The 10,374-nt window shown below is 42.1% G+C and overlaps 1 protein-coding gene across 3 annotated transcripts in view; it reads left to right on the top strand.

Moving 5' to 3' along the window:
- Window positions 1–10,374, top strand: part of PARL (presenilin associated rhomboid like) — a 39,329-nt gene that overhangs the window by 3,460 nt on the left and 25,495 nt on the right. Inside the window, exon 3 of one of the 3 annotated variants that reach the window (XM_023519255.1) lies at window positions 4,427–4,475. The gene's annotated coding sequence lies outside the window, so the exon portion shown is untranslated. Of the gene's footprint in view, window positions 1–4,426; window positions 4,532–6,308; window positions 6,635–10,374 lie in introns of those variants that run through there. The other 2 variants (XM_023519256.1, XM_023519257.1) reach the window with 2 other exon arrangements.

Below are 10,374 nucleotides of genomic sequence, written 5' to 3'. Positions count from 1 at the left end.
GGCTCTGTCTCAAAAAAAAAAAAAAAAAAAAGAAAATGGTACAAAGTGACTGTGTATAATCTTCATTCAAAGATGGATTTGTTTATGATAGAATTAAACAAGTACTAGGTTATATAAAATCCACACCCATTAAAGAAAATTGAAAGACTATATAAATATAATGTGGACAATGAAAGTCCTGGGAATCTTTCTTGTACCATTACATATGCAATGAATAAAGAATCTCAGAACTTGTACACCATAATTTAATTACAGTTACAGAAATGTAATTGCATATGTACTGATCTATAATTTCTTTTATCCTGGATTTCTTTCTATAACAATTTCTGGTTCAATTTCGTAGTTAGAATATATTCTTTATTTAAAAAATTTAATCGAGGGCTTGGTGCTTGTGTCAAGCAGCTAAGGCGCCAGCCACATATACCTGAGCTGGCAGGTTCGAATCCAGCCTAGGGCCCGCCAAACAACAATGACAGCTGCAACTACAAAATAGCCGGGCATTGTGGTAGGCGCCTGTGGTCCCAGCTACTTGGGAGGCGGAGGCAAGAGAATCTCTTGAGCCCAGGAGTTGGAGGTTGCTTTGAGCTGTGATGCCACAGCACTCTACCTAGGGCAACAGCTTGAGACTCTGTCTCCAAAAAAAAAAAAAATGAATCATGGGAAATTTCAAACAGATGCAAAGTAGAAGAGAGTATGACAAACCTGTCATCCAACTTCATCAATTACCAACACATGGTCAGTTCTGTTTTTTGTCTGTTTCCCTTTCCTCCCCTCCCTCCCCATCACTGTATTATTGTAAAGCAAATTCTAGGCATATTTTATCCATAGAATTTTCAACATGTATCACTGAAAAATGAGGATTCTCCTTTCTTTCTAAACTTTAATACCATTGTTACACATTTTTTTTTAAAAATAGCAGTTTAGTAGCAAATATTCTTGGTTAGAATTTTGTGTGTGTGTGTGACAAGAGTCTTACTCTGTTGCCCCAGGCTAGAGTGCCGAAGCCTCAGCCTACCTCACAGCAACTTCCAACTCCTGGGCTCAAGTGATTCTCTTGCCTCAGCCTCCCAGAGTGCTAAGGGTTACAGGCATGCGCTTTTGGTCGGAATTTTATTATTATTATTAGAATTCTAAAGTATATATAATCAGAAAAGCATAGTATATACAGAATGTATCGGTGACAGTGAATATTGAACAAGAGATAAATACTTTGTTACAAACATTTATATAAAACTTAAAAGGTGGCTCAGGGCCTGTGGCTCAAGTGGCTAAGGCACCAGCCACATACACCTAAGGTGGCAGGTTCAAATCCAGCCCAGGTAGTTGGGTGCTGCAGTGGGCACCTGTGGTCCCAGCTACTTGGGAGGCTGAGGCAGAAGACTTGCTTGAGCCCAGGAATTGGAGGTTGCTGTGAGCTGTGATGTGCGGCACTCTACCCAGGGGGATAGCTTGAGGCTCTGTCTCAAAAAACAAAAAACTTAAAAGGTTAGAAAATAGAGTAGCACCTGTAGCTCAGTGGGTAAGGCGCTGGCCACATACACCAGGGTTGGCGGGTTTGAATCTGGACTGGGCCTGCTAAAACAACAATGAAAACTGCACCAAAAAAAAATTGCCAGGTGTTGTGGCAGACACCTGTAGTTCCAGCTCCTTGGAAGGCTGAGGCAAGAGAATCGCTTAAGCCCAAGAGTTGGAGGTTGCTGTGAGCTATGACAGCATGGCACTCTACCCCAGCAACAGCTTAAGACTGTTTCAAAATAAAAGATTTTTGACAAAAGCTGGTGGGATATTCTTAAATTTTTTTCAACCAGGACTTGACTTTGTTTCCTCTAACAGAAAAGATTCAAGGGAACCCCCCCTCCATGTAACAGAGGGGTTCTTTCAGAGTAAGATGGTGACATCTTGGCGTTGTAGAAAAAGGGTCCTGCCTCCTGTATCAAAAAATGCAATGAGTGGTATCAATGAAAAATCCTCAGTATCAGGCCTTGCTCTAGTATTTCTCATGTGTCTCTCATGTTCTCATTAGTTTGCCTAAGATCTCACTTTGCACCAAAGCCTATTAATGTACCATCGACCAGTGGGTGATCAACCAGGGCAAGGTTACGGATCAACTGGATAGGACCCCGGATATGCACTGCTTAAGCTCAAAGTTACTTTAAGGTACAAATAACATAAGTGAGAAAGGAAATAAGAAATAATGGCTATTTTACTGCAGTCAGTGGAATCACTACTTCCTAGAGACACTTTTTCACTTCACCTTCTAAGGTCTTTGTCTCTTAGCTAGTGCAGTTGCTCGCTGATGGAAACTGCAAGGGAAGAGACTATCCTGCAACTAAAGTAGAAATTAGAAAGACTTAATTTTTTTAGTACCTATTTCTTTTTATGTTTCTGTTAGACTTTTTTTTTTTTTTGAGACAGAGCCTCAAGCTGTCCCCCTGGGCAGAGTGCCGTGGCATTACAGCTCACAGCAACCTCCAACTCCTGGGCTCAAGCGAGTCTCCTGCCTCCGCCTCCCAGGCAGCTGGGACCACAGGCGCCCGCCACAATGCCTGGCTATTTTTTGGTTGCAGCCATCATTGTTGTTTGGCGGGTCCCGGCTGGGGATTCGAAGCCGCCACCTTAGGTGTACGTGGCCGGCGCCCTAGCCGGTTGAGCTATAGGCGCCGAGCCGTTTCTGTTAGACTTGATAAAAATACTACATACTCTGAGCTACAGCAAAATTGTTAATCCTTTGAAAAGTGAAATGCATTTCAGAATATACTAGCTATATATTGATAAGTGCAAGGAAAGAATGCAGTCAAAAGATAAGAAATGTAAAATGTGAAAAGAAAGGGAGGTGCCTGTGGATCAGTGAGTAGGGCTCCGGCCTTATGTACTGTGAGTGGCCGGTTCGGCCCTAGCCAAACTGCAACAATAAAAAAAAACGTAGCCAGGCGTTGTGGCGGGAGCTTGTAGTCCCAGCTGCTCGGGTGTATGAGGCAAGAGAATCGCCTACGCCTAAGAGCTGGAGGTTGCTATAAGCTGTGATGCCACAGCACTCTACTGAGGGTGCCAGAGTGAGACTCTGTCTCTTAAAAAAAAAGAAAAATGTGAAAAGGTAGATAGTATAGTTTCATTTTCAAGTTCAATTACTTGCATCAATATTTGGAAACAGAACTAGGGTCCGCTTGTTAAATGAGATAAGTGCGTCCAATGTTAATCATTTTAATGGAATGCTGGATGTCAGTGGTCACAGGGTGCTGCAGTGCAACAGTGTAATCTCTACATTTTCCGTCATCACCTAACCACATCTGAATGATGCTCATATAGTCTTTGTTCTTGACTGAGAGAAGTTTGCCATAGGAAGGGTAGCCTGCTGAAAGGATGCGGTCATGGTCCTTGCACATGGGTATCAGTGTTGCTCTGCACTTCGGATGTAGCACATGTGATAATGAGCCAGTCTTGTTCATGGCATGTCTGACAGAGTCGTCAATGGTCTCATTGACTTCCCCACCTTCAGTGTGAAGGATTCGGATGTTCATTAAGGCAGCAGATATAGCCAGAGCCAGGACATCAAACCTGTCTCCATGAACAATCATAATATCAGGCTTCAGGTGATTAAGGACATCTGGTAGCTTCACTAGAGCCAAGCCTACTGACTCTACCATGGCTGCCTCATCTTCCCTCTAAGGAGAGTGTGCAGCCTGGTATTACATCAATGTCGTCTTGTTCAATCATGCAATACGTATTTCCATAGTCATCTGTCAGGTGAGCGCCAACAACTACCACATCCAAGTTCAAAGGATTCAGGTTCTGTTTCAATGCCAGACATGATTGGGGCAAGTTTTGAATAACTGGCATGGTTGCAGGTAGCCATGCAAACCCAAAGCTTTCAGTTATTCCTATTCTCCATAACTTGTTCTTTTCGTTTTGAGAGGTTCTTAAAATCGAGTTCCAGGCACTGTTCTAAGGCTCCCTCCTGCGCAGCCGCTGCTCCTGCCACATTCCTCCAGTGAGAGCCTAACAGAGAACCAGAAAGCAGCCTGCCCCTCGGTTTCCGCAACTCGGGTGCATGGGTCGATGACTAAGCACTTAGTTGGTACTGGACTGTATCTCATAGTGTGCTAAGGGCTTTACATTGTTGTTATTTCTCATGCAACACTGCTCGATATTTACTGTTGTCTCATTTTATACATCCAGAAACTAAAGTTTAGAAGTAATTTGTGTGAGGCCTGAGAGCTAATCAGTGATTCTATGCAGAGAATGTTGGCTGTCTGGCTATACAACAGATGCCTTTTGTACTTTGCCACATGTTTATTATGTCTGTGATCACCAGCAGTTTTTTTCAGATGAGAAATTCTTTTATGTACAAGGTATTTCCTTTTTGGATTTTCATTTTCCTAGCCTGAAACTTCATATACGGTGATATGCAATTTTCCTTCTGTTTTAGATTAACAAGTGGTGGAATAACCTTAGTGATGGCCAACGGACTGTGACAGGTTTGTGTTAGCTTACACGTTTTAGCCATTCAAGGGAAGAGAAATCAAACCAACAGGTACAGTATGTCATAGGCAATGGCTTTTGTACCATGCTCACCAGTGGTTTAGAAGACAGAGTCTCTATCTGTAGGCTAATGTAATAGTCTAAAAAGTAATGTGACATGAAGGTTCGTATGATGCTCTGGGTCAGTTATTTTCTAATTTTGATCTAGTATAGTACTGATCAAATGATCAACTTGTAGAATGGCTTGTGAAATAGCTTATGAGTAGTTATTACTTCCCCTATTAACAAAACCAGAGAAGACCTTGAGTAAGTGCCTTCGATATGCAGGACGCTTTACTACAGCTTCCCTCCCACCTCCCAGAGTTGCTTACAGAGTAGTCGTCTCCCTTTTTACAGATAAGGAGACTAACTTTCAGAGAAAGAACTTTTTGAAGGTCAAATTGCTAGTAAGTAGAGCTGAGTTTCAAAACCCAGGTCTGTCTCATTCTAAAAGCCATTTTCTCTCTGCTCTGCCATGCTTTTTATAGAACCTATTTAAATGTAAGCATGCCATACATGTCCCCATGATAATTTTTGTTCTTTATAAATTTTTATGGGAAACAGATCTTGGTAAAACTTGAAGGTAACACTTGTGCAATATTTTATGGAATTAGTTATTTGAGAAACTAGGGAAAATGGATTTGTAAGTTCTTTAACAGTTGTGTAAACAAGAAAAAATTATTTCTAGAGAATTGTGAAATATTGCTTTTTCTCAAATATGAGTAAACTTACTGGTACTTCTGGTTTTCTGTACCTATGTAAGTGGAGAAAAGGTGTTTACCTTTTTTCATTCAAACTATTTCCTTACTCTAGTACAGTGATTCTCAACCTTCCTAATGCCATAGCCCTTTAATACAGTTCCTTTGGGCCGTGACCTGTAGGTTGAGAACTGCTGCTCTAGTAGAAGGCTTAATTTTTCTGACCTTGTTGGAACTGATGTGGCCTTCAGGCTTACAAGTTCAGATGTTTCCTGCAGGAAGTTTTCTTTTTTCTGAACACATTGCAGTCTTTCTCTTTTATAACACAACCTGCCTTATGTAATTGGACATGTAGCATTCTTGGAGGCAACATAGACATTTTGAAGACAATGATGAGTTTTTTTATTGTGTTCTGGCACCCAACACATACCACATACACAGTAAAGGTACTCAGTTAATATCTGTCAGGTGAGTGAATGCTGAGTGGGATCTTGAACCACAGAATTGATATTTTTCAAAGTATGTTGCCATACCTTAGACTGTAGAATTGATTGGACAATGAGTTTTTAATCTGATTATTTTAAAGATAGCACTATAATAAGTAACACATGTGTTTTCACTGAGACTGATATGTTTTGTGTTTGCTTATTTTCTGAAAGTAACCAGAATTAACAGAATTCCTTTAGGGTAACAGGTTTTGATTTCATTCAGTATTTTCCTTTTTTTTTTAGAGACAGAGTCTCATTCTATCACCCTCGGTAGAGTGCTATGGAATCACAGCTCACAGCAACCTCCAACTCCTGGGCTTAGGCGATTCTCTTACCTCAGCCTCCTGAGTAGCTGGGACTATAGGCACCTGCCACAACACCCGGCCAATTTTTTTTTTTTTTTTGCAGTTTTTGGCTAGGGCCAGGTTTGAACCCGCCACCTCTGGTATATGGGGCTGGTGCCCTAGTCCTTGAGCCACAGGTGCCACTGACGCCTAGCTATTTTTTTTTGTTAGTTTGGCCAGGGCCAGGCTTGAACCCTCCACCTTTCGTATCTGGGGCCAGGGCCCTACCCACTGAGCCACAGGCACCACCCCTCATTCGGTATTTTCAGAGTATTTCACAATTAGTTGATACTTCATATTCTTTAAAGGTAGTAAAGATTTTATGCCATTTAAGAAATCTGGGATCAGAATTTAATGCCTTTTCTCATGCCAGTGAATAGTTTATTTAAAGAAGCCAGTATTCAGAGGTAATTAAAATATCAGCTTTTTTCTTTTTTTTATCAGTCATTTTGCATGAAGGGCATAGCAGTAGAGAGATACTTGGGATCTGTCTAGTAACTTGAATGTAAAGTGCTTTGGACAACATCAATGGGAATGGTCACATTCAGACAGCAAGGAGTCTTCATATGAAGCTTTTGGTGGAATGGTGAGAAATCTTTAATCTAGAGCTTTTATGCTGTCCCTGTCTAGGTGTGAAAACTACAAAGCAGAGAAGCATACTAGTCAGTCTCCCAAAGCTTTTAAACTCTCTAGCTCAGAGCTTAGCAAATTCTTTCAAAAGAAACAACAAAAATAATACTCGGAACAACTGTCATCTAAAGAAAGAAAATGGGACAGAGTAAATCTGTTGCCATATGAATTTATCGTTGGTTAAAACCAGGAACTGAGATCATCTCACTTAGGGTCAGTCTACAAAGAGCATTGGCAAGGGCTAAGCAAGGCAAGCTGGACTAACTGGCCCCTCTGGAAGGAGACAAGACCCGACAAGAGAAGCACCAGTTTATCCTTGAGAATCTCAGTGTTTAGTTAATTGTTAAATTATAGATGTTGTAAAGCAAGGATCACTGCTACAAGAATAATTATTTTTTATAAGAGAAGTCTCTGGATACCAAACAGCTCAAAAAGTATTTCTTCAGCTTTTAAAAAATTACTTGAATAACAATAAAGATAAATTAGAGCTAGGGATGGTGGCTCACACCTGTAATCCCATCAACTTGGGGAACTGAGGCAGGAGGATTGCTTTAGGCCAGGAGCCTGAGACTAGCCTGGGCAACAGAACAATGAGACCCCTATCTCTGAAAAAAGCATAAAAACTAGCCATGCATGGTGGCAACAGTCTGTAGTCCCAGCTATGTGGAAGGCTGAATTAGAATCGCTTGAGCCAGCCTAGGCAACAGAGCAAGACTCTGTCTCTAAAAATAAATTAAATAATAAATTAGCATCTTTAGCGTGACCCATTCACATATATTGGGTTCCTGAATTTGGGTGGCAAGATTTTGGATATAGCAAGTTCAGACAGCAAAAGTTCCTGAGTTTCAGATAGTGGGTATATTATGATCTGGTTCCTGAGTTTCAGGTAGTGGGTATATTATAAGACCAGTGCTCTAATCCCTGAGCTATGGAGCCATGAGGGGTTTATTAACCCTTTGTGGAACACTCAGAAATGAAATGTGCCAGGCTTGGTGCCTGTAGCTCAGCTGCTAGGGCGCCAGCCACATACACCGACACTGGCGGGTTCAAACTCAGCCTGGGCCTGCCAAACAACAATGACAACTTCAATCAATAAAGCCAGGCATTTTGGCGGGCGCTTGTTGTCCCGGCTGCTTGGGAGGCTAGGACAAGAGAATTGCTTAAGCCCAAGAGTTTGAGGTTGCTGTGAGCTGTGAGGCTATGGTACTCTACAGAGGGTGACGTAGACTCGGTCTCAAAAAAAAAAAAAAATGAAATGTGCCAGTGGAGGCATGCAGTGATTGCAACGATTGTTACCATACACGATGCACTATGGGATACTCTTTGGTTTCTTACTATTCAAAATAATTCACCTAAATTGATTTTAGTTACTTCAGGCACAACTGTGAAAAATATTGAGAACTAAGCATATGATTCTTATAGACTCAAGTCAGGTATATAATAGTAATATGTGTCATAAAGTTTTTGTTTGCTAAAGGAATGCCTACAGGAGCATCTTGTATTGAAGACCTAAGGGTGTTATGTGTACCAAATGAACACCTTGTTTGAATGCTTTTTTTAGAGACAGGGTCTCACTGGCCTGTTGCCCAGGCTGTTGTTCATAGTCAAAAGGTTCAACTAGTTCTTATCTCTTTGGTTCCTACATTTAGTTAAGAGCACATTATAAGGGATAGACTTACACCTGTAAGTCATATACGTTACATATTTTTTATACTTTATTTACATATTGTATATCATTGTTAAGGTAGAGTCCAGTGGTGAGGTGAAAAACCTCCCTTCCTTATAGTTGATGCTAGGTGTGAGTTCCAAGTTTTTGACTACTATCTCAACCTGTCCCAGAATCACTCTGTCACCTGGATTAGGCTAGTTCATAGGAACCTCAAATTCCTGGGTTCAAGCAATCTTCCTTCTTCAGCCTCCTGAGTAACTGGGGACTACAGGCACCTACCACCACCCCTGGCTAACTTTGCTATTTTTAGTAGAGATGGCGTCTTTGCTCAGTCTAGTCTTAAACTCCTGAGCTCAAGAAATCCTCACCTTCCCAGAGTGCTAGGATTATAGGCATGAGCCACTATGCCTAGCCCAGAATCACTTTTTAAGGTCCTAGAGAACTGGTTTTAATTCTGTTTGTTTGATTTTGTGACTTTTTGATCACAATATTTTCCCAAACTTCAGATTGCTCTGAACAAATTATTTTTTGGAGGCAGGATCTTGCTCTTCTGCCCAGGCTGGAGAGCAGTGGCACAATCATAGCTCACTGAAGCTTGGAACACCTGGGCTCAGGCACAAGCCTCTGCCTCAGCCTCCTGTGAAAATAAAAAAGTTTTTATAAGCACTTGGTATTTGTGGAATAAATGAGGAGCATAAGGTAGCATTCTGCAGTGTTAGACTTGCTCCTGGTACATTTATAGGTCAGCTAGTTTCCTGCTCTATTCTACCAATCCTTTTTTTTTTTTTTTGAGACAGAGCCTCAAGCTGTCCCTCTGGGTAGAGTGCCCTGGCTTTACAGCTCACAGCAACCTCCAACTCCTGGGCTCAAGTGAGTCTCCTGCCTCCGCCTCCCAAGTAGCTAGGACCACAGGCGTCCACCACAACGCCCGGCAATTTTTTGGTTGCAGCCGTCATTGTTTTGGCAGGTCCAGGCTGGGGATTCGAACCCAGCACCTTAGGTGTACGAGGCTGGCGCCTTAGCCGGTTGAGCTGTAGGCGCCGAGCCTCTACCAAGCTTTTAAAAAGCCTGTCCTGGAGGTCCCCAGCAGCCCCTAGTGAGAGTATTTTTGCCTACCTTTCTAGCTTTCAGGTGTGTTTTTGAGGCACTGGCCAGGTTTTCTTTACCATGTTGGCATTCAGGTAATGCTGACAGGAAAGAGACAGATAAATTGTTTCTGACTGAGGAGAGCACAGGGAGGAGAAAGGTGGGCAAAAAGATCTCAGAAAACTGTGTCTCGGTTTCTCTACTCATCCATATCTTTTGTCAGGCTGAAAGTTAGGCACCACTATACCCCAGGCCCTTAACCTTTCTGCCCCAACTTCCAAAATCTGTTTTTTCTTTGCTATTTTGCTTCTGCCTGGCTTATTTTTAGTTTCAATTTTCTCTCTCCTTATGCCTTCTCAGGGTTTGGACCTGTCCTCCCAGAGTGAGGTATGCTTCCCTAATCCTGATATTGCTGATAAGGCAGTATTTCTCTCCATCTTCTAACTCTTAATCTTTTGATTAGTCACTATTTTTCTGTGATTCCTGGATTCTCAGTCTTTCTTTGGACAAGTTATTTCTGGGGAAAGAATAACAAAAGTAATGCTTGAGTGCCAGTGAGGTATCAAGTATTATGCTAGGTGCTTTATGTGCATTTATATTGGCATTACTAATCATCAGAAGAGCCCTGTCAGTGGCATCCTCATTTTTCAGATGGGGCAAAGAGAGGCTGTCTGAGACCATACAGCTTAGAGTGCATATGGAAATCACATATGGGCTCGGCGCCTGTGGCTCAACCGGCTAAGGCGCCAGCCACATACACCTGAGCTGGCAGGTTTGAATCCAGCCCGGGCCCGCCAAACAACGACAGCTGCAACCAAAAAATAGCTGGGCGTTGTGGCAGGCACCTGTGATCCCAGCTACTTGGGAGGCTGAGGCAAGAGAATCGCTTAAGCCCAGGAGTTGGAGGTTGCTGTGAGCTGTGATGCCACAGCACTCTACCC

The sequence above is a fragment of the Otolemur garnettii genome, unplaced genomic scaffold (assembly GCF_000181295.1).
Source record: "Otolemur garnettii isolate 467f Iridium unplaced genomic scaffold, OtoGar3 scaffold00166, whole genome shotgun sequence".
Taxonomy (NCBI): domain Eukaryota; kingdom Metazoa; phylum Chordata; class Mammalia; order Primates; family Galagidae; genus Otolemur; species Otolemur garnettii.
Note: the sequence above shows the minus strand (reverse complement) of the source record. Positions and strands in the feature narration are given on the sequence as shown.